The 24358-nt window shown below is 43.0% G+C and overlaps 1 protein-coding gene across 2 annotated transcripts in view; it reads right to left on the bottom strand.

Moving 5' to 3' along the window:
* SLC6A7 (solute carrier family 6 member 7) overlaps window positions 1-24358 on the bottom strand; it is a 230056-nt gene that overhangs the window by 185241 nt on the left and 20457 nt on the right. The window contains exons 1-2 of one of the 2 annotated variants that reach the window (XM_069199535.1): window positions 14497-14583; window positions 12114-12406 (exon numbers count right to left, since the gene is read on the bottom strand). The exons of the other annotated variant lie outside the window; for it this stretch is intronic. The gene's annotated coding sequence lies outside the window, so the exon portion shown is untranslated. Of the gene's footprint in view, window positions 1-12113; window positions 12407-14496; window positions 14584-24358 lie in introns of those variants that run through there. 2 annotated transcript variants of the gene reach the window in all.

The raw sequence follows: 24358 nt of genomic DNA, 5'->3' as shown, positions 1-24358 counted from the left end.
ACTAATCAAAATAAATAGATTGGTTTACAGGGCAACATTCCAAAGAAACTAGCAAAAAATTCTATATTTAATAGACTGTTCTGAAGAGACGCTTATGCATTAATTTCATAACTCACAGGGATCGTGTGTATTACTTCCCTTAACACCTCCATAAAACTTGGACCTCTTCCGCTTCCGCTCAGACAACCCCCAAAGTCTAAACTAAAACAGAAAATATATAAGTTTACCTAAAATTTATAGGGCATTTCATCCGACTTGAAATCAGAAGTCAAGAACTCAGGAGCATTCTTGCATGGATGGGTGATAACAGTCTCAAAGTAAATGGATCGATATTAAAGGTACTGGACCTGGCCCAGAATACCACCGCAAAAATAGGGTTAGGTGTAACTCATGTAATTTACTGTAGTGCAATACTCGAAATTACAGCAAAATTAAGAGAGGATATTGAATTGGGCGAGGAGTGTAACCCTGCATTTAGTGCGATTTTCTTAGAGCAAAAAGCACCTTCACATTCAAAATGTAACCCAAGGATGCATTTTGAGCAAAGAAAATAGCAATAAATGAAAGAGAACACAAACAACAGAAGCCAGAAGCCAATGGAACTCTGTTTCTGTGATCCTGTGGTGGTCATTTTCTCCCAAATTAAGTGAATGTGCACAATCATGTAATTTTTGGTAACAAGATTAAATCGAAATTACCCAATTTACCCTAGCGTAATTCAAATTTCACCCAGGACTACTCAAAAACATCAACATGTAGTTCCCTCTGCTTACGATTCTTTGTGAACAAGTGCACACCCAGAGCGGAGAGTGCTCTGGCGTGCGGATCTCAGCTTGAACCTGCAAATGAGAGTAGCAGTAAACAGCTCTTTCTACCAAAACAAACTCCAAGAAAATCGCAGCCTTCATCCCCACATACTGCCCATGGTAGTGGAAGCATTGGTCGACTTAATTCGTGTATGAGAATGCTTTGTGTCAAGGCTGGTGAGTCCACTCAATCACAAGAATTAAGATTGTGCAAAACACTGCTGGGAGACTGATTGTAGGCCGAAAGGCAAGAAGGAGTAGCAGCTCTCTTCAAAAATCTACTCTGGCGTCCAACAAAAGTGTACCAATTCATCAAATGCAAAGATGATAAAAGAAAAAAAATGTTGCCTAGACCATTACACCTTACCTACAATTACCGGGAGAGCATCTCCTGGTCGCCCACTTAACCAGAAGCAAACATAATTGATGATTCTCTGTGGCAGCCTCTTACCTCTGAGACAACCTGCTCAGACAAACCTACTTTACCAATACAGATCCCCAGATTCCCAAGACCCATCAATGCAGCCCTTGGATTAAAACATTTGGTTGCCCCCAAACTTGTACAACACATATTTGACCTCTCTCTTCTTGCCATCCCTGGAATTAAGAGAGCAGGAAGTGGAGGTTGCTCATTCGCATATTTGGTGTCCAAACTCTGGAACTCCCTTCCCATTCATCTCAGGACAAATGGAAATCCGTTAGGTTTTAGGAAGCAATTGAAAACTCATCTCTACTTTTAAACAGCATATTTCCTCAACACTTCTGTCAGGGATGGGAAGCCCAATATTGGGTAGCTGTGCACTCTACAGAAACTCATTAATAATAATAATTTATAATAATTGTGGTAAAATATGCCTTAGCTTGCTTACTGTGTAGTGTAAATTAGGCTTCACAAATGCATATTGGACATGAGTGTAATCACGACCATCAAGCCACACTACCTAGAGACTAGAAATATGTACCTACTATGGGGCAGATTTATCAGGAAGTCATATTGCTGTGCTGCTTGACAGGGAAAGGGCAGAAATGCACACTACCTATCGGTGCATTCCTACCTTTTTTCCAGCACTGGTGAACAATGTGCTGCCTAGCCCCAGCGCAGGTACTCTTGCACCATCGTGCAAGGGTGCCTGTATTGTAAGCAGGATTCTTTTTGTGTGTGCAGGAAGCGGTACCATATCTTCCTGCAACAAATGTGTGCTTCAGAATGCAGCACACACAGAAAGAGGAGAAATGAGGATAAATAAACATATTTTGCCTCAATACACCTCACCTGGGAGGTGTAGCTGGTTGGGTGCATTCCCAGGTGTACCACTTGTGGCAAATCTGGGAATGCGTCAAAATCCATAGGTTTTGCGTGAAACCCCCCCCCCACGCACCACTCATGGAACGTCTACCTGGGGCAGAGAAATGCAACGCAGCAATTTGTTCTGCATTGCATTACTCTGGATTTATCAAGCCACTCAGAGGCACGCAAGGTGGCCTTGCAGGGCTTCTTGCGTGGCTTGATAAATTACATTTTAGGGTGGCTTGATAAACTGCACTTTAGGGGTTGCGTCCCTTTTGCACCCCATTGCATGATGCAAATGCAACACAACCCTTTGATAAATTTGCCTCTACTATGTAACCTATGAAACTGCAACCGTAACTATGTATTTTATTTAATTTGAAATATACAACATGGCCTTGAACTCCATCCACATGAACCCACATAATGTAACTAGGCCTGGATGGAAAACTCTGCTCCGCTGGCCAAGTTTGCAGAATTTGGCAACTCCGTGTTCTGCAGAGAATGCGTAGTTACCGATAATCTCATCACTCTGCAATGTAGTGGAGTTTTTTTCTGTTTTTCCCCCATTGGCACGTTTTTTCTGTCATTTCAAACATGCAAGAAGTGAGACGAGAGACTCCCGGTCTCTTGCAAGTGCAAACAAGATTTTTTACCCGCTTGCAAGACTTAGTTCTGCACCAGAGATTTCCAGCACATCTTTTGTGAGGTAGGCGAGTGAGCGCGATCGACTGCTGCTGCAACCTAGCGAAGCTGAAGCAGCTAAAATCTTCTCTAATTGACAGTTTGTGTTGATATTATTGTGCAAGGAATACTTTTTTTTTTCAACAACAGGAAGTGCCCCAGAGACTCCAACTTCCTGTTCCTGTCCAGCAGGCTCCTCCTACTGCTTTGTCAATCTCCTGGTCACTTTTCACTTGGATTTCGAGCTGGAAGGATCACTTTTTTTGTCTCCTGGATATATTGTTGGATTTAAGGACTTTGTTGTATTTGAGATTTCACAAGTAAGTTAAAAAACACTTATATAAGGATGTTGTACAACTTGTTTTTTTGATGGAGGGCATGCACCAGGATTTATCTGAACTTGTATTCGATTGTTTAAATTTATTGTGGTGGGTGGCCTGTGTTTGAGTCCTACTTATAGTTTTACTTGTAATTTTTGTTCCACAAAGGAAAAATGTTTTACAGTTCACTACATTTTTCCATGTTTTGTTTTGGTAATTTTCAATATTCATTAAATTAACATGTGAATGTTAAGTGGCACAGTCTTCTAATGGAATAGGCCTTCCAACTGTAGGCCCAGTACTAGTCATGGGTGCACGATGAATCAACTGTTTGTGGTGTCTGTGGAACTGAAACACCATGGATAGCAGTGGAATACAGATAACAAAATGTTTTTTGGTGGTATTTCACATTTTTTCTGCAGTGTATGGTGAGGTTATAGTACTTGATGCCTTTGTATGATGTGTGTTGTTGTAACAATTTTAGCCCCTTCAAATTTAGTTTTTGGAATTCCTGACTTAATGCTGTTTTTTTCCTGTACCAATGCCTTCTTTGCCTGGCATGTGCATGAGAGTGTTTGCCATAGGCCACCATTTGTCTTTGTTCCCCATGCCATGTGGCCAGGGGCCCTTTTTGCATAGTCAATTATAGTTCTATACCTATTCATCTTGCTTGATGTTTGACCATGTGGCTGGTGACCATTTTGTTTAGGCAGCCAGTAGTCCTGCATGTGTTCTTCTTTGTTGTGGAGGCCATGCCTCAATGCTGATTGTTGTTTGACCATGTGGCTGTTGGCCATTTTGTGTAGGCAGCCAGTGTGCTTTAGGCTTGCATGTGTTTTTCTTTGTTGTGGTGGCCATGCCTCCTTGCTGCTTGTTGTTTGACCATGTGGCTGGTGGCTATTTTGTGTAGGCAGCCAGTATGCTTTAGGCCTGCATGTGTTCTTCTTTGTTGTGGTGGCCAATGGCCATGCCTCCTTGCTGTTTGTTGTTTGACCATGTGGCTGATGGCCATTTTGTGTATGCAGCCAGTGTGCTTTAGGCTTGCATGTGTTCTTCTTTGTTGTGGTGGCCGTGCCTACTTGCTGCTTGTTGTTTGACCATGTGGCTTGTGGCCATTTTGTGTAGCAGCCAGTATGCTTTAGGCCTGAATGTGTTCTTCTTTGTTGTGATGGGCAATGGCCATGCCTCCTTGCTGTTTGTTGTTTGACCATGTAGCTGGTGGCCATTTTGTGTAGGCAGCCAGTGTGCTTTAGCCCTGCATTTGTTCCGCTTTGTGGTGGTGGCCATGCCTCTTTGCTGGTTGTTGTTTGACCATGTGGCTGACGGACATTTTGTGTAGGCAGCCAGTGTTCTTTAGGCCTGAAGGTGTTCTTCTTTGTTGTGGTGGCCATGCGTCCTTGATGGTTGTTGTTTGACCATGTGCCTGGCAGCCATTTTGTGTATGCAGTGAGTGTGCTTTAGGCCTGCATGTGTTTTCCTTGTTGTGGTGGCCAATAGCCATGCGTCCTTGATGGTTGTTGTTTGACCATGTGCCTGGCAGCCATTTTGTGTAGGCAGCCAGTGTTCTTTAGGCCTGCATGTGTTCTTCTTTGTTGTGGTGGCCATGCCTCCTTGCCGGTTGTTGTCTGACCATGAGGCTGGTGGCCATTTTGTGTGTTATTCAGGCCTAGTAGTTCAATGTTTACTACTAAATGTACCCTATAAGCAGTTTTTTAAAATACTTTATTATGTACTTCTTTTGCATATTTTACCTCCACCACTCCTTGCCACCCAAATCCCTGTGGTTTTTCATGGTAGTCCCCTTCCCCTTGTACATCAGCAATTGAAATCTATTTTTTTTTAAAAGATTATTTTTTCTAATTAGTTTCACAAACTTTATTTTATTTTATTTCTTAATAACAGTATAATAGTAATATTTAAATATTGTTTTCATTTTTTTTCTTGGTTTTAGAATTAAAAAAAATAAATTACAATTGAAAAAATATATATAAAAAATCAAATTTTCCCCATTAGCCAGCAGTCTGCCATAGTTGTACAGTTGCACTACATCACATTACATTATTCAAAGATTATTATTGTGTTTGTCACCAGCACCTCCCTGAGTGCCACATGCCTACTTGATGCAGACAGATAAAGCGAACAGTTACATTCTGTATGTTTTGTAGTTGTTGCTCTTTCTTATCCTTCAAGTTTGTACATGATAATGAAAGTTAATGTTGGTGTGGTTTTATGAATGGATACACTGCATTTCATAATTATTTATTTATAAGTGTAGTTAGGTATCCATCAAATTATATTGTTTCTACTAGTATTGCAACTGCAACACTGCCACATTTCACTGATCCTTCTTGCATGTTTGTTTTTAGGAGCAAGAGACATCGCCCCCAGTACTGCCAGACAGAAGGCCTGTGCACGACATGACGCATGACCACACTCACAACCACATGGCCATCTCTTCAGCTTGTGAAGCTAAGTGCTACTACCAACTGACAGCTTCAACATGGCCCCAAAGAAAGCTGCTACAAAGAAAGCATCCAGTGATAGGAAGGAGCTTCCCACCACTGGTATGCTGTCCCACACCTTTTTGGGGCAAAATGTGTGTCTGCCACACCAGCCTCTGGGGATCAAGCTGGGAGCACCACCCCTACATCAGCAGCCCCATTCCAAACTAGGCCCAAGCCCATGTCTGGCACAGAGGCTGCCTCGCGAATCACAGCAACGGCGATGAGCAGTGACGTTGAATTGGGCTTATCTCTTTCTCAAAGTAGCACCGAATTGTCGTTGGAAACTCAGGCCAGTGGACAACAACAGCCGCAGCCAGCAATAGCAGTTCCTCCTGAAGCAGCAGCATATCAGGATGTTGAGCTCCATGCAGAGGAAGCCGAAGAAGCCACTCTTTCACAAGATCCACTGTCTTCCAGATCTCTGCCATTTTCTTCCTCAAGCCCCTCTTCTGATGATCAAGACTCCACTTGCTGCCGCCTTACTCGGAGACACGCCAGGAGAGGCAAGAAGTGAAAAGAAAGGTTCCTGAACGCCTTAAAGTTATGGATGAAGAAGAGGAGGAAAATGAGTCTGACGACAGGCTAGTCATCATGGATATCAGCCCAGTGGAGTGAAACATTACCCCATCTTTTCAACCTGCTCTGAGGGATGTGGCACAGATACCACCACCTCGACCTCCAATAGCTCCATATTTACAGGGCCCCGGGCGTGACCTACATCCACAACCACCTCAGTAGAAGAAGGCACTGCAGAGAGGCAAACATCATAAAAACAACATCCGCATAGCGCCACTTCTTCACAAAGCCCCAGAGTTAGAAAGTTGACATCCCAGTTTGGGACTTCTTTAAGATTCGTGAACAGGAGCCAAACATTGCCATGTGCTCCATTTGCCAAGCAACTGCTAGTCGGGGTAAGCTTGGTACAAACTATGGAACCAGAGGCCAAACAACCCATTTGGGAAAACCCCATGCAATCCACTGGGAGGCACACTTTAGAAGCCAAAAGCATGCAAGTGGTGTTAGTGAAGGTGTTGAAAGCCGGGAATCTGATCTGATCATGGTGGAAGGTGAGGATGAAGAAGAGGGTGACATTTTTGCTACACAAATCAGAACTGTCCCCAGCAGTGCAGTATTATTGTCGCCCATATCAGCAACATTGCAATGGCACAGGAACACTCAGAGTCAGGTCAAAACACCAAGGCAAGAACCTAGGGCCAGATGTAGTAAGCTGTTTGCATGGTGCAAACTGCGAAAATCGCAGTTTGCGCCATGCAAACAGCCTTCTGCGATGCACATTCACAATTTGCGAGTCGGTACCGACTCGCTAATTGTGAATGCGACTCGCAAATAGGAAGGGGAGTCCCCTTCCTATTTGCGACTCGCATCGCAATGCAGAATTGCTTTGTGACCGCGAATGCGGTCGCAAAGCAATTCGCAGTTACCACCAGTGTCACACTGGTGGTAACTCATTCGCAAAAGGGAAGGGGTCCCCATGGGAACCCTTCCCCTTTGTGAATGTTGCCCACAAGGTTTTTCAGAGCTATTCTGAAAAAACGAAACCAAATGGTTTTGTTATTTTTCTTATTTTGCAACTCGTTTTCCTTTAAGGAAAACGGGCCGCAAAATAAAAAAAAAACTGCTTTATTGAAAAAGCAGTCACAGACATGGAGGTCTGCTGACTTCAACAGGCCACCATCCCTGTGAGTGTAGGGACTCGCTATGGGGTCGCAAAATGCGACCCACCTCATTAATATTTATGAGGTGGGTCTTTGCGACCCCATAGCGAGTCGTAGACGGTGTCTGAGACACCGTTCTGCATCAGGATTTGCGATTCTGAAATTGCGAGTCGCACCGACTCGCAATTTCAGAATCGCAAATCCTGACATTGCTACATCTGGCCCCTACAGAGGCTGCCCCCCTGAGATGCACATTGAGCCTACCACCACCTTCAAAGTCTCCTGCACCAGCAAAGAAAAAAATCCAGGTTACTATTACTGTCATGTTTAGGCAGGAGAGGCAGCACGAATGTAACCACCCAATGGCACTTTTCTACAATGGGATGCTGGCTAAAATGTTTGCGTTGGACATCCTTCCTTTTTATTTTGTGGAAGGAGTGGGTTTTCTAGAATTTGTGGTGGCTATCTGCCCGAAATGGAAGGTTCCCAGTCAGATTTATTTTGCCAGTGTTGCTGTTCCAGTACTACATCACGATCTGCTGGAATTAGTTGGACAAGCTTTGCAGCAGAGTGCTATCCTCACAATCCACCTGACAACAGACATGTGGACCAGTTGCCAAGCCACTGATTACATGATCAACACTGCACACTGGATCTCTTTTGTGGGGGTTAGAGAAATGAAATCTGTAGTTGTTTACACAGCTGGAATTTTTAATGGTGCTCAGAAGCATGCAACAGTAGCTATATTCGCCATGGAGAAATCCCAGAGAGGTGCAAATATCTTGGATGACTTTATCAACAAAGTCTTTGAATGGCTGCAGCCCAGAGGGCTTAGCATTGGATTTGTTGCCGCGAACAATGGCAGTAATATAGTTAAGGCCATATCAGATGGTGGCTATTTCAGGGTCCTGTATTTGGCACACTGCATAAACATCATTGCACAGGACTTCCTCAAAAAAGAACCCAGAGTCAGCAACTTACTGTTCACATGCAGAAGAATCTGCACTCATTTAGCCATTCTTTTAAAGCCTGCAAGCTGTTGAGTATTATCTAGCATGATAATAGAATGCCAGTGAAAGCCCTCATACAGGGGGTGCCAATGCATTGGAATTCTACTTATTACATGTTACAACGTCTGTTTGAGCAGTACAGACCGATCAATGAATATGTCATGCAAAGAGGTGATGCAGCTGTGAAAGGCATAATCATTGAGATGGACCAATGGGGCCTGGTAAAATGCCTCACAGAGATGGTGCTTCCTTTTGAAATTGTCACACAGGAAGTCAGCAAGGAGGACTGCACCATGGGCCAAGCTATCTCATTGGTGCATATGCTGCAGAAACAGCTAAAGGAGGTGTCTGAAGCGTACGCAGGTGTGGATGAAAAAGCAGATGCGCAGTAGTTGGTGGAAAGCTTAATACTTCGCTTATCTGTTAACACAAGTCTTCAAGGAGACATTGTGTCATCCAAACATTACATCTGTGCCACAATTCTTGACCCACGGTACAAACAATTACTGGCCACTTTCATTCCTTTTTCAGATGGGGATGTTTCAACCCACAAGACATGGATTGCTGAGCAAGCCAGGGACCTAGAAAAAGAACAGCTGGAAATTAGAGGCCCTCTCATGGGCAGAAGTTCTGGGGTGCAGCCTACAACTTCCAAACATCCTGTGGACAGTGCTGTTGGCTCACAGCAGCCAAAATCAACAACAGCAACAACAACATGAACAGGAGCAGCAGCCCCAAATTCTGCTTTTGATTGGTTTCTAAAGGCAGGGCTTAAGTCCACTGCAGAGGCGATGGCAAAAGAGCTCGAGCAAGGTGGAGCACCAATGACTATTGAGAGGATGGTCCAGGCCTACCTGGATCACCCAACGGAGGTCTAGCTGGAGAAAAACCCATTGGTGTATTGGTATGGGAAGTGGCACCAATGGCCTGTGCTCAGCATGCTAGCAATAAAGTATCTGACTTGCCTTTTAGCCAGTGTGTCTGCTGAGCGTGTGTTCATTGCAGCTGGTGCTGTTGTCACAGTGAGAAGGACCAGTCTCTCATCACAAGACGTAAAGAGACTGATCATGATCAAAATGAATCAGCACTTTATACCACCAAATTACAGCATACCTGAAGTACAACAGGAGGTGGATGAGAGCGATGATTGGTCAGACTCAGGTCATGGTAATGTGTTAGCTGACCAACTTCTGGGTGAACCACTCTACTTCCCTGACTAGACCTGGGGCATCATAGAACCTTCTACTATTGATGAACTCCTTTGAGAAAAAAAATAGCTAGCTTATTATTTTATATTGTTTGTGTCTGTCTAAATGACTAATGAACTGCAACTGTTTTAAGCACATGTATGGCCGAATTGGAGTTGGACCAGTGTGCATTGAAGAAGCCCCCAAACTCCCCAAAATCACTTAAAGGAGATTTGAGAGACAATGCCTGCCTCCATTCTGTGTCTATCCTTCCTTTATGACACCTCGCAGGACTCCCCCACATATTTGATTTACAACTTACTGGCCAATGTGTGTTTTGTTCTCTGAATCAAAGAGGATCAGCAATGTGCCTCTATGCTTGATTGGAACAGGTAAGTACTAATGCAATATGCCTCTATGATTGATATGAGGGATACTTGTTTCAATGTTGAGATGGTTTGTGTGACTCATGTCTAGGGGTGGCATATAGTGAGAGTATGTGTTTATGTTGTTTAACTATATTACTACCCTGGCCTGTGTTGGTGTCGTGATCGATTTACAATGTTGGTGGCATAATAATAATGTGTGATTTTTTTTTCTTGAAGATGTTTTTATTTCCCTTCCCCTTTGACACTTAGCTAAATTTGTTTGCCGGCATTTTCACACTCCTTTGTTTTCTGGTGCTTTGTTTTCTGGTTAACATTTGTCAAAGAAGACCCGACCAGTCCATTTAGCTATCAAACAAAATCCTAGTCCAAAAAATAAAAATACTCAATGTTTCTCTTCTTGTTAAACACAGCTATGTCTATCTCAATTGGGTCGGAAAACTGTGACTCTCCGGAGCAGTTGGTATGGAGTTCGACATAATAATCTTTAATCAGAGTCTGGAGGATGATGGAAGGAATCAGAGCATAATTTGACAACTTAAACAACTGCCAGAAGAAAGAAGTTATCAACTTCATGGAAATCTACATGGATGATGTGAGGATGAGTCGAAGAGGCCTACTCCAATTTGTGGACTGGTGGTGAGAGGTGCGTCGATTACTTGATTTGGGAAATGCAATGCTGCTCTGTGTGTCTACTAGCTGGCTCAAATTTTAAACTATGTGGTTGGGTGGGTGGGCTGTTGTATGAAACTGCAGGAGACAGACATGTGATGGATGATAATGTCACTTTATGCACATGCTCTAGGCTAAATGTAATTTATGATGATCATAAAATGAATGATCACAAAGGTCTTTGCTCTTGCTCTGTCACTTCTGAGTCTTCTTGGTGCACTACTCCTTATAAAGCCTACCTTCCATTCCATCCTTCTTGATTCTACAATATCATGATAAGCATTTCTGTGTTACAATCTGCAGGCCTTCTCTTTTCCTGCACCATAACACTCATGCTTACCTTATCGGACTGCTTCAGGCAGGCACCCCAGAAGACTGATGGGCCAAACCAAGAAGGCTGCAGTTGCACCACCCAATTTGGCAATGCAAACTAATATCATTTTTCTTTCCCTATTCTTTTTGTTTAGAACTGTGTGTGTTAGTTTCACCCCAAGATTAATTATATGTAGTATTTTGCAAATGTAAGTGACCGAACATTTTTAGATATATACAACTTGGGTCTCACTGGGGCTGACAGAATGTAAAAGTTATCTCGGTGTCACACATATTCATGATTTTCTATTCCTCCTACAAGAGGCTGCTGATAATTTCCCAGATGAATATTGTGTTTGTGTAAAGTTTGTCTTTTTCTCACACCTTTCCAAAAATCCCTTTCCCATCCATTCATCAAATCCCTAACCCTCTTGCCCCAAACATGCGATATATTGAGCTGTTACTTAATAATTTACACCATTGATTAATCACACACTTGTTGGGGTGGATGTGGTAGAAGCAACCTCAACTCAGTGTGCAGGATCTTCATTTCAGTTCACCTATGTGGAGTGGGACCGCACTTTCGATGTCTTCACTGGTAGTGAGCTAGCATGCTACTACTACACCACCCTTGTACATTCAGAAACCATGCAGCCCTCGCTTCATCCATTCAGGCAAGAGAATTATGGATCATTGTTGTACTTTTAGTTTAGGTAATGTAATAGGCAATGGCAAATCTCTCCGCCCATTCGTATGGGTTAGATTTTGCAGAATGTACTGCAGAGACTAAGAGATATTAGGACAAGATTACCTAACCACATAAACAATTGTTATACACTGTCAGCAGATTTGTAAAACATGCTGCGCTAAAAGGAATACACCATCAGCAGATTTGAAAAACATGCTGCGTAAAGGCTGCAGTGCAAAGTTAAAGACCCCCAAAAAGATTTTAGGCATAAAGAACTGTAAATAACTATTAATTTTCCCCTGTACCTAACAAAAAGAATACATTCTCACCCCTTCCACCCACAACTGGCCCACCCCTTTCCACAAACAAAAGTGCCTTTCCACAAACAATGGTCCAAAATAACTGTCCTTTTGTCCATGGTGAACAAAAATAAAAAATAAAATAAAAGTCCCGCCAAAACCCATCCCCACCCTCTCCACCCACAATAAGTCCCACCCACCAAAATAAAAGGTTGAAAAATGGACAGAGAAGGGCATTAAAGGCGGGCCAGGATTCTTCTGAGGAGCCCCTCCATACGTGCCTGACGAGCCTCGATCAGCGCCAGCCTCCAAAGGATGCAGCATTGGAACACGGTCTCCGGGGTGGGAGCAGCAGGGATGATATGATGGCGGACAGCTGCCCTGGCACTGCGTAGAAGGTATTGCTGGTCTGGAGGTGCTGGGGCCTGGCTGGGACCCTGAGTTCTGGCAGCAACTGCTGCTGCCTCTTCCTCAAGGATCACCAGCCACTGGTACGCGACCCGTACAGCCTCTGGCTTCGTCCACAGCAGCCAGACTGCTATTTCCTGCTGTGATGGTGGACCAGCAGGAATAGCTATATCAAGAAAGAAAAAAGATAAATTGTAAACAATGCTCTGAGCAAAACACTTGTTTAGAATCATGTAGTGTAGTGGCACAGTGGCAGTACATTTGGTGGTCACCCCAGGTCATTCAGTTTTAAGGTGATAAGATAACTGTCACAGACCTAATATGTACTATGGAGTACAAGTATCCTTCTATCTTCTGTTGTGTTAATGGTGGCATTGCTAGCTCAGCTGGGGCCCTCATTACTGTCTGCAGCTGGTGCACCTGTACTAGAAAATTATTTTATTCCAATGGCCCTGTTCTTCTTTGTACCTGGACTACAAGGCCGATGAATACTAAGAATGAAACACGCCACATAGTATAATATAATCAATCATGCAGACATCTTGTCTGCCATTAGTAGGCAGTGTGAAAAGTGATGCACTGCAGTACGGGGAAAGGATTAAGGAATGATATATAGATTGTATTTGGTGCATTTGCATCGTCAACGAATTATCCCATTCAGGAAAATTGAGGCACTTACTTATGGACCACTTTACTCACTGTCCTCATGCCCCTCCTCCACCACACTTTGTAATAACTACTTTTTTCTAAAAAATAATACATTTGATTTGCAGTAAGGAAAGGAATCTTCTTAACGTACTCAACTGCAAGGGAAGGTAGAGGAGATTAAGATGAGCAGGTAGAGTATACACTTACTGATCAATCAATTCCTCATCATCATCATGTGCCTAAGGATTGGCTAATAGTGTGACTCACTGTTGTTGACAAATGTCAAAAGAGAAAAATTAGAACAGAAGTAAATCCATATGGGAGCCATATTGAATTATATTTATCACTTGGCTTGAAAAATGTGGTGCAAGCAAAGATTGAATTTTTCAAATTATTCAGAAGTCTGGGACAGAACTTAAGAAAGATTAAAGGAGTGAAGTACTAGGAAGTGACTGAAACAGAGGGCACTGGGAGGAAAGGGAAACACACATTGTTTTTGAATCGCCATGCATTAAAAAGTGTTTGACACCTTAACTTAACTTAAGCTTACAGATGCATATTGCACAGCCAACACTGCAGTGCCCATTCTGCCGAATTGAACCAGGCAGTTGTTAGGTCATCATGGGTGGCCATGGTGAAGGCCATAGCGAGGGAGGGAGATGATGGTAAATGGATGCTGGGATACATATTACCTGCCTCACTTGAAAAGTACAGTGAGTCAAGGAAATATTCTGAAATACCATCCAAACCTTTGCATCAAACCTTTGATAAAAAACATTCCAAACATATTACCTGCCTCACTTGAAAAATACAGTGAGTCAAGGAAATATTCTGAAATACCATCCAAACCTTTGCATCAAACCTTTGATAAAAAACACTCCAAATTAGTAAAGTAGGTGAAAAGAAGGCCCCTATCCAGAAGAGCTCCCTTGTTTCTTCATTCCAAGCATTTATCTATTCATCATTGCAAATTTGTTCTTTTAGTACTGTTATTAACACCCTTGGCTTTGATACACACCATTTAAGTTAAGCTTTAAATTCTTTCATCCAGTCCTTCCCCATTTAAAGCCATCCAAATTCCAAACATGGCTCTCTACAAACCTTTCACCAACATCCATTTACCCAATAACCACCCATGCATCCTTTCAGCCACTCACCCATCCAAGAGATCTAACCCACCCAAGGAGTCCATTCACCCACCCAGGCATGGAATCCTTTCAACAATACCGTTCACCCACCTGGGCTGGCATCCTTTCACTCGTTTACCCTTTCATCCATCCTTCACCCATCCATGCATCCTATCGTCCTCCTCATCACCCACCTATATGATTATGCACCCTTTCATCCACACACACATTCTTTCATTAATATTATATTTCACCAATCCATTCTACTTCCATCCTTCTTTCAAGTTTCCAAAACACATCATAGTTCAAGTTCATTTTATGAACCTTAGTCTGCTGAGTTGCAGACAGAAGAGGCCATTAATAATTACTTAACTTCCGCTGCATCTGCTAAATCAGGATGTTGATGAGTGAGTCAACAACACTGGTACAACCTTGTAGTAACATTATTACTAATTGTCAATAAGCAAGCAATAGGACATACCACCGCTCTCCACTGCCGCCACAGAGACTTTCCCCTCATCCGCTCCCGCAGACGTGTGTGAGCTGGTGCTGTTGGCCCCAGCACTGGTGGTCACTGCGGCTCGAAAAAAACATTACACAGTTTAGATGCCACATATGCTACCCCATATTGTTTTTTTATAATAGCTAAATACAACCACAATACATCACTAGATTTTGGTTACAGACTTCTCTTCTTTCAAAATATCATGCAGGCATTTTGTTGGAGGGCAGTTTTTTAGAAGCCAAAAAGTCAGGTAAAGACAAAATTGGTAATGGGGGGTAGAACTAGCTATTGATGAATCTGAGTTTTTCAAGAGAAATAAAAGGGTGCAAGAATAGGTCAATGAAGGACATATGGTCTTGGTTGGCTAACGCAATGGGGCCATTCTCCTCATACTTCCAACCATGGTGCATGGTCATCAACTGCTAGTATACTAATAATACACACACAACATTGGAGGGTACAAACACTTACATGACCATGTTCAAAAACACCTTTTTCCCTTTTTTTAATGATTAAGATGGAGTAAGAAAAAAAAAGTCTTCTTGTGAAACATGTGTAGAACACCTTACATGGGCATGCAATCTTCAGTACTTGTGTTCTCTGAGCCTTACCACCACTCCCCAAGATAAGATACATAAGGAGATAGGGAAAGCTCACTGACAAAGCAGAAGAAAGGAAGCTACAGACAGACTAGTACAGCCAGACAGTTTGAAGTAAAGAAACTTGAAATATAGAAAATAAGTAAATAGGATAATGCAGGGATAAGAAGAATTTACAAAACAGATAAATCGAATCGGAGTTGGAAACAAATTAGGAGACAGGCACAGCAAAAAGTAGAAAATAATTCTAAGTGTGTAGCTGTAAAAGGTAGGAAAATAAATATTAATATTAACAACAACAGGAGGACCTGCTGGGGCCAGCAGAGCCATCTGCCCCGGCACGTGCGGGGGCCACCTTCAGGTGCCTCATCACCACCAGCCCTCTTCCTGCCCCTGGATGCTGGATGATGTAAGAAAAACAATTAGAAAAGATAAGTGGTACTGTTAATAAATAATCTCTCCCCAATTTTTTTTTAATATTATTATAATTATAATACTAGTATCATGGACTATCCTTTTCCAAATTTCTTAACCCTATTCCAAATTTCCGAAAATACATTTTGGAATTACTAATAAATTGCAGTGAATGATTTCTACAGTTCTCATCTCATTCTCAATCTCTCAATGCATAGATTGAATGCATGCAAAACTACTACACATAACTGGGAAATTGCTTGGCAGTTGGCACTGTACGAGCTACAAAAAAAAAAAAAGGCACAGAGAAGTGAAAGAACATATGAACTCACTAAAACTAATAGTAATTATGACTACCTTAGACATGGCATGGTAGGAGTCTCTGAATTACTTCTTATTCAGCCCAAGCAAGCGCCAAAAACAAGTACAATTAGGTAGCGCCCAGCCTAGATGATGATCACATAATATTATATTTGTAACATAAAGTTAACTTACCTGCATGTGAGCAGCATGCTTGATATTTAGGAAGAAACTATTAGCATGTTAGAACACAACTAATAATTAATTACTTACTGAGCCCCCCAACCTCGAAAGCCTAGCAGGTCGAGCAGGTCCGTTTCATGGTCCAGGATATCGGCCCACCAGTGTGTAAGCTGCTGCTGGGTGCACCGGACCCCAGAGTTGCTTTGCACAGCCCCGGACACCCTCTCCCAGCATTGCTGGTGCTCCTAGAGGCCATACCAGACCCGGGCCTGCCACATGCTGCCAAGGTAGAGGGGTGATAGCGCTGCACATAGAACACCAAGGTAGCCACCTCCACTTCAAAAATATGGTGCAGGGTTGCACCCACGCTGTTGCCACCCACAAGAAAGGTGGCTGACACTTGTGTTTGGGGGCCTGGCACTGCCGCCCCCTTGCTTTTTCATGGCACTGCAGACCTGAAGGGTGGAAGAGATAAGGAAGGATTAGGAAAAAGGAAGGGAAAAAAAGAAAGTAAGGCAAAAAAAATGAAAACAAAAGTCACAAAAAAACAAAAATAAATTGAGGAAAAGTTAAAATATAAAAAGAGAAAGAGAAAAGGCAATATAATAAAAAGAAACTAGGGGAAAATAGGTTTTAAAAGTGGGAGATGGGAGAGATATAGAAAGGGATACAAAGTAGGCCCAGGCACCATAACAAGGAAAAAAAACAAGATGGCTGTGCCCATGCGAACCACGTGGTGCCATTCACATGATAATTTCACCTCAAGGACATACTTTGCGTTGCCAGTGACGTCTTGTGAACGGGTGCCAGAAACTCCGCCCGCTAGTGGACCTCTACGTAGCGCAATGGAGTTTTTTCAACTTCACGGAGTTCAGCGTAGCACGGCTACGCAAACTCTGCCGAGGCCCAACTGTAACCACTACATTACATCAGGAATCCGAACAGTATGTCTTTGTACTTAGAAGCAATTAAGTTTTGTACAGTGAGCAAAATAATGCAAGCAAAAGCGTAAACTTACAGACTCCCATTTTTCCCACAATGTAACTATGTTAAGATCAGAAGTTTAAACAGTCAAACAAGATAGCAGTTATCAGGGCTCATTCAAACCCTAAAAAAGGAAGGTATATTTTCTGAAAATATAATCTAACATAATTGGCCTTACTAAGTTGAATATTGAGATTTGTCAAACAAAATGTGCAGGCAATGCCCTCTCATATTCAATGATTTAGGTGGGTAATCTAAACCCCGATGGTCATCAACAAAATTAGGACCAATGGCAAAGTGGTTACATTTCTCTAATAGACTAGCACGTTAGGAATCAATGGTGAGCTTAAAGCCTGGAAGACAGGCACTTTGTTCAAGACATCTTGGTATATAAACCTGGCATCAATAAAGAAATTCAATTTCATGATCTGCTGCAAGTTTGGGACAATGTAACTGCTAGAAATAGGGTCTCTAGTTGGCAGTGGTTCGCACCCTGTCTCCAAGTAGGGACCCTCACTCTAGTTAGGGTAAGGGAGTCACAGAGCTAAGATAACCAATGCTCACCCCCTTGGTAGCTTGTCAAGAGCAGTCAGGCTTATCTCAGAGGCAATGAGTAAAGTATTTGTACACAAACACATACACACACAGCAACACAGTGAAAACACCACAAAAGTACTCCATATCAGTTTAGTAAAATAGCCAATATTTATCTTGGTAAAACAAGACCAAAACAACAAAAATTCAACATCTAAAAACAAAGATACAATTTGTCAAAGATTAAATCTTAGTATAGCACTTAGAAACACAATAGCTCCAACTGAGGATATCACAACGTCTTGACGGAGTCATTTCCAACAGTCCGATGCCACTTGAGGGTGTGCGGGCCGGTCACAGAGCCCCACGGACCCCAGGTACAATACCATGGAAAATGATGATGAAACAAAAATGTTACACGGAGTCGGGTAGGTGAGGAGTCGCTGGAGGTGGTATAGCATTGGCTCCTTACTACTACCGGGAAGTGAGATATTGGATCTGTACTGGTATGTAGTGAAGGTGAAGCGTGAGTTCCTTATGGTTGCAGGGGAGGTGGTGAGGTGTTGGTTTCTTACAACAAAGCAGGTTCGATGAATCCAGCAGGTCAAGAGTGAGGCATTGACTTTGCGGTGTTGGGCTCATGCCACATGAGCTGCAGCGGAGTCTGGTGCCACAGACATTGGTGACAGGGCGTTCTGGACTTACACTGTGGCAGAGCTTTGGAGGCACTGCGATGGCATCTGGTATGCCACATTGGTTGCAGTCAGTGTACTCAGTGGGGATCAAGACTCTGGTGCAGGCAGCGGTGCAGGGTCACAGAGTGGCACCGGTTCCGAAGTCGTTCTGAGGTCGATGCACTTATTTCTTTCTTGTTAAACCAGAATTCACTCCCAAGGGCCCGAGAACTGGATTTGGTATTACTTGGCAAGTCAGGACTCTCAGCAAGAGAGCTCAGGTGCTGGTAGGTGAAGTCGTTGAAGTCCCTGAGACCTCTTAACAGGAGGCAAGCTCAGTCCAAGCCTTTGGAGAACCTTTGGAAGCAGGATGTAGAAAGCAAAGCCCAGTCCTTTCACTCCCAGAACAGAAGCAGTGAACAGCAGGCCAGCACAGCTAAGCAACAGGCAGAGTGGCAAACCCTCCTACAACATCAAGCTCTTTTGTTTCAATTTTATGTGGTCAGAGGTCCAGTACTTATACCCATTTCTGCCTTTGAAGTAGGCAAACTTCAAAGAAAAGTATTTGTAGTGCACAAGGCCCTCCCTTTCCTGCCCTGGCTCCAGACACACTCCAGGGGGGTTGGAGAATGCTATGTGTAAGGACAGGCACAGCCCTATTCAGGTGCAAGTGTCAATTCCTCCCACCACTCTAGCTCAGGAAGACCCATCAAGGTATGCAGGGAACACATCAGCTCCCTTTGTGTGACTGCCTAGAGTGAATTCATAACCAGCCCACTTGCCATCCTGACCCAGACGTGTATTCTGCAGACAGGCAGAGGCACAGAATGGTTAAGCAAGAAAATACATACCCACTTTCTAAAAGTGACATTTTCAAACTTATAATTTAAAAAACAACTTCACCAAAAAATGTATTTTTAAATTGTGAGTCCAGAGACCCCAAACTCCATTTCTCTATCTGCTCCCAATAGGAAATGACACTTAAAAGATATTTCATGGCAATCCCCATGTTACCCTAGGGGAGAGATAGGCCTTGCAATAGGGAAAGACAGATTTAGCAGTATTTAACTATCCGGACATTAACAACACACCTGTATATGTCCTACCTTTTAAATACACTACACCCTGCCCATGGGGCTGCCCTGGGACTACCTTAGTGGTAACTTACATGTAGTAAAAGGGAAGGTTTGGGACTGACAAGTGGGTGTACTTGCCAGGTCGAAATGGCAGTTTAAAACTGCCCACACAGACAATGCAGTGGCTGGTCTGAGCCATGTTTACAGGGCTACTCACGTGGGTGGCACGATCAGTGCTGCAAGCCCACTAGTAGCATTTGATTTATAGTCCCCAGACACACATGGTACTCTATACTAGGGACTTACTAGTAAATCAAATATGAAATTTATGGATAAACCAATCACCAATACCATTCAGACATAGAGCACTTGTACTTTAACACTGGTCAGCAGTGGTAAAGTGCCCAGAGTCCTAAATTTAGCACAGGATCAAAAACAGTAGGTCAGAAGCCAAAAGAGAGGGGAAACCACATCATGAGCTGACAGATCTAAAAGTAACTTATTTAATCTATAAGAAATGTAGTAATAAAAAAACAAACACCAGTAGCCAGAAGCCACTCCTTCTCTGTTCCTGTGCTCTTGTGTTAGGGATTTTTCACCCAAATGACTCTAAATTGTCTGAGGGGGCATAATCATGTAGCTTTTGGTAACAAGATTACATTGAAATAACCAAAATGACCCCATCATAATAAAAATGTTACTCAAGAACTGTCAAGGACAAGATAGTGAAGATTTTTCTCGTTTGTTTTTTGATTGTGTGAGGAAAGGCCGACAATGCTGCCTGCATTTAATAAGCATGTGAAAAGAGTCAAGTATCTCTTTAAGTGGTGTACAAATTGGGTTACTGTTTGATGGGGGGGCCTAACTCTTACTCTAGCAGCAACCCTAAACCTTGTCAGAGTGAGGCACAAGCAAACCCCAAAGTAACCTGTGCTCAACCCTCTGATAGCTTGCACAGAACAGTCAGGCTTAACTTGGAGGCATTGGGTAAAGTATTTATACAGCACTTTAAATAGTAATAACATGAAAACACAACACAAGAAGAATCCCACTACAAATTAGAAAAATAGAGTAAATTTTAATAGACAAAACCAGAGCAGAACAACAATCCCATCAGTAGAACCACAGATGTGCAAGTTTAAAGACTTAAAAATAGTACCAAAAAGCACAAACAGCCAGCTGTGAATTTCTAATCCTGCTAGGCCAGGACACAGTCACAAGTTTAGGCCAACCACTATGGAGCGCAGCTCATCTACAGGAACACAGTGAAGCCCTCTGAATGAGAGCACCTAAATCCTGAGTCCCACGTCAAACATGCTTTGGGCAGCTGAAGCGATGCAAGGTCGGAAAAATACTTTGCACTGTGTTCAATTCTAAAGAGTTGTGAGGCTGAAATGCAAGACCCTGCATCATCAGCGAGGAGACCACTGATGAGAGATTTGCAATGCAAAGTCCTGTATCGCGAATGCATTGCATACCAGCTGGTTCAGAAGAAGCTGCAGGGTTACGATGCAAAGTACTACGTCACTGTTGAAGCTGCTGCTGACAAGAAGCTTGAGATGGGAAGGGCGGCATTGATGATGCATCATGCAGATACTGTTCCAATAAGGCTACAAAGGCGATGCAAAGTACTTAATCCAGACAGGTCCACACTGCAAATGTGATGTGTCGGTTCTGCTCGGGGTTGTGCAGTACAGCAGAGAAGATGCATTAGTTCTGCTGGATCCACAGATGAGCTGACAGAGCACCTTTAAGCCGACTTTCAAAAGTTAAGGACCGGTGCGGCACAACTTGGCAGGGTAATTGTTGACATACATATCTAACTGGCGGGTATATTAAAAACAATCGTGAACAAGTCTCCTATGAGGAATCAGCCTGGTCACGGGTTACCCAGTACAGACACTAATCCTTGGTTTATGAGGGACAGTAGCATTGCCAAAAAAAGCACTTATAAATACAGTGAAATCTAAATCCCCAACGGAGGTTCGCCTAGCGAGAAAGACACTAATGTTAGCACAGTGAAGCTAGGAAAATTCTAGCTGGGGTGATCTAGTGGTGGCAGCAAGGTCAGGGGATCATAGGACATTTTGGAAAATCATCGCTCATGGGAGTGCCCTTTCACAAACTCAGATTGAATGCTATCTGAGTCCGGGAGTATGGGTGGATCATTTTACGAAACTATATGAAAACACGCCTGATGAGCCTACTGTTTATTCCCACTCCTTGCTTGAATCCACTGGATACATACTATTCCCTCGAGAAGACCATGGCAGCCATAGCTGCATTCAAAATTGATAAGGTCCCTGGACCAGATAAAATGCGAGGTGAAATATGCGTCCTGACTTAACTGTTTGGGTCACTAATGTTAATTAACTAACCAACGCCATAGCGTCAGGTGCTCCGATCCGACACCTGGAAAGGTGTGGAGATAATACCTATTTATAAAAAGGTGGATTGTTCAATTCCAGGTAACTTCAGACCAATAAACCTCTTGGACACATTACAGAAGGTCTATGCGAAACAGATATTGAATAAACGTATTTCTTGGATCAACAATACTCTGACATTTTGACACCATTACAAGCGTGGTTCAGACCTAACGTAAACACCATAGACCAAGTCATAAGGTTACTTCTTATTGCCTGGAAGTACACTAGGCTGAGGAACAGTCACTTGTATATAGCTTTTGTTGATAATAGGGCAGGCTTCGACCTAGTTCCCAGGGGCTTGTTGTGGGCATCAGAGTGCCTTCTTGGCCAAATAATTAGGTTACGTGAAGATAATTACGCACAAGTCCGATAGGGTCCACAAGGGCAGTTGACAGGTCGTATTCCTATTCACACAGGGGTGAGACAGGGGTATGTGCTGGCTCCCACACTCTTCTCCGTCTTTATAAATGAAGTTATAGGTGCCCTTCCTGTAGGTAACACATATGCTCCCAAAATAGAAGAGGTGCAGGTCCCAGCTTTATTATTTGCAGATAACACCCTAATTTCCCATACTCCTACAAGACTGCATCAACTTCTGAATAATTTTAATGCTTTCTCGGTATTGAAGGGATTGGAAATCAATGTTACAAAGACAAAATATATGGTAATTAGGCCCCCATAAGTCTTTCACAAATACCTTATCTTTGGAGCAGGGGAAACCAGAACCTGTTTTTAGATATACCTCTCTGGGTATAATGTTGGACAACAGGGTTTCGTAGTCCCCGCTCATTCAAAAACAAAGGGCAGCCCTATCTCACCAAGCTTTGGCTATCAATAGAAAACATCAGGCAACATTAACAAGAGCCGTACTTCCTGCAATTGACCTGTGTAAACTAAAGGTTCAAGCTGCAGCCCTATATGGTGCTGAAATCTGAGGCCACACAAACACAGAGCCACTCGCACTGAGCAAGAACGAGTTTGTGTGCTCACTCTTTCACCTCCCTCAGGGTACGCCTCTAGTCTCCGTGTTCCTCAGTGCTGATCTCAAAACAGTGGACAATTTTGCTCGGTTAAGACCTCTTCTTTATTGCGTGAGGATTTGGGCCACAGGGAGCTTATGCCTTAAAGAAATGCTGTATAAGAATTGCTGGTGATAGACAAGAACGTCACATTTCCATGGTTTAGGCATGTCCAATCCTGGTTGCTAAGGTTGGGTCTCAGTGACTTTTGATCCGATTGAGAGCCCTAAACCCACTATCCAAACAGCTATTGAAATCTACATACTGGGAGTAAATTCTAGCTAACATTCATCAAAGCTCTACTCTAGGGAGTCTGTCAGGCCAGTGTTTTTTTTTTTAAGGACAGCCCCTATTATGAAGCTTTCCTAGATATTCCCCAACCACAGCTGGCTAAATCCCAGTACCTAAAGTTTCAGTATGGCACCCTCGAGATCGGGACTTTCACACCCAGGTGGAATACCAATACGTCCACTGATCCTACTGACAATTGCCTACTGTGTAGCCCGCCTTCTAGAGAAAATATAAGCCATGTCTTGTTCTTCTGTCCTGCCTATGCCAAGTATAGAGGTAAATGGATTATTCCACTCTGCAACTGAGTAGGCCTTAGGTGGCACCACAAAACCTATTTTCAGGACAGACACATCCATTTATGCTGTGAGTATCTTCAGTAAATACCTATTGGCAGTAGGGCTGCTGAGGAAAAAAAAAGTTCTGTTATTTTAAAGCCCTAATACCTGCTGTACTCTCGCTTCATATTCGCAGATTTTATTAGGAATGTTAAAAATGTTTACTATGTATAAATAGTTTTTATTGTATTGGCACTTTATATTGCATACGATGGATCTTAAAACTATCTTATTTATTAAATCTCATCAGCCTATATAAATGATCCCAAGAACAAGTTTCTTTTTGGTTTTGTAGTCCATTGACAGACTATTGAACTATTTGTGTTTCTTTTAAAAATGTTCTTATATTGTTACAGTGGAAATGTACATGGTTGTATATTTTTAATGAATGAAATGTCTGAAATAAACTTAATTGACTGACTTTATTGATTGACTGGAGGGGTAAGACTCACAGGTGGGTGAGTCTAGGGCCCGGGTTTAAGGTTGTTTGATTTTTCTGTCCCTGAGGTTCTGGCAGGAGGCCAGACAACTAGCCCTTGGAATCACTCTGGTGGTCGTGGAACTAGCAGATGCAGATCCAGTCCTTCTCACCTAGGCAGGAGGATAGCAGGCAGCAGGTCAGCACAGCAGGACAGAAGTCCTTCAAAGCGGCAGTCCAGCGGAGTGATAGTCCTTTTAGCAGCACAGCAGTCCTTCTTCCTGTCAGGGTCTACAGGTCCAGAAGTGTACTTAAGATTTGGGTGCTAAGGTCCAATATTTATACCTTGCATCCACGTTGAACTGGAGGAAGCTTCTATAAGTTCCTATCCCCCTGAGGTGTAAGGTATCCTCTTCTTCCTTGTCCTAGCCCAACCCTAACTGGACTCACAACAGGATGCTCAGGCAGAGCCTCTGTGATGTGCAAGTGCGATAGGTGACAGCTCCTCCCCCTGGTTAATGCAGATTGGCCCATCCTGCCAACACCTATCTTCGCTTTGTGTCAGTGTCTGGGAGATGTACA

This window comes from Pleurodeles waltl, chromosome 7, assembly GCF_031143425.1.
Source record: "Pleurodeles waltl isolate 20211129_DDA chromosome 7, aPleWal1.hap1.20221129, whole genome shotgun sequence".
NCBI classification, from domain to species: domain Eukaryota; kingdom Metazoa; phylum Chordata; class Amphibia; order Caudata; family Salamandridae; genus Pleurodeles; species Pleurodeles waltl.
This window is presented reverse-complemented; position numbering and strand designations above follow the sequence as displayed.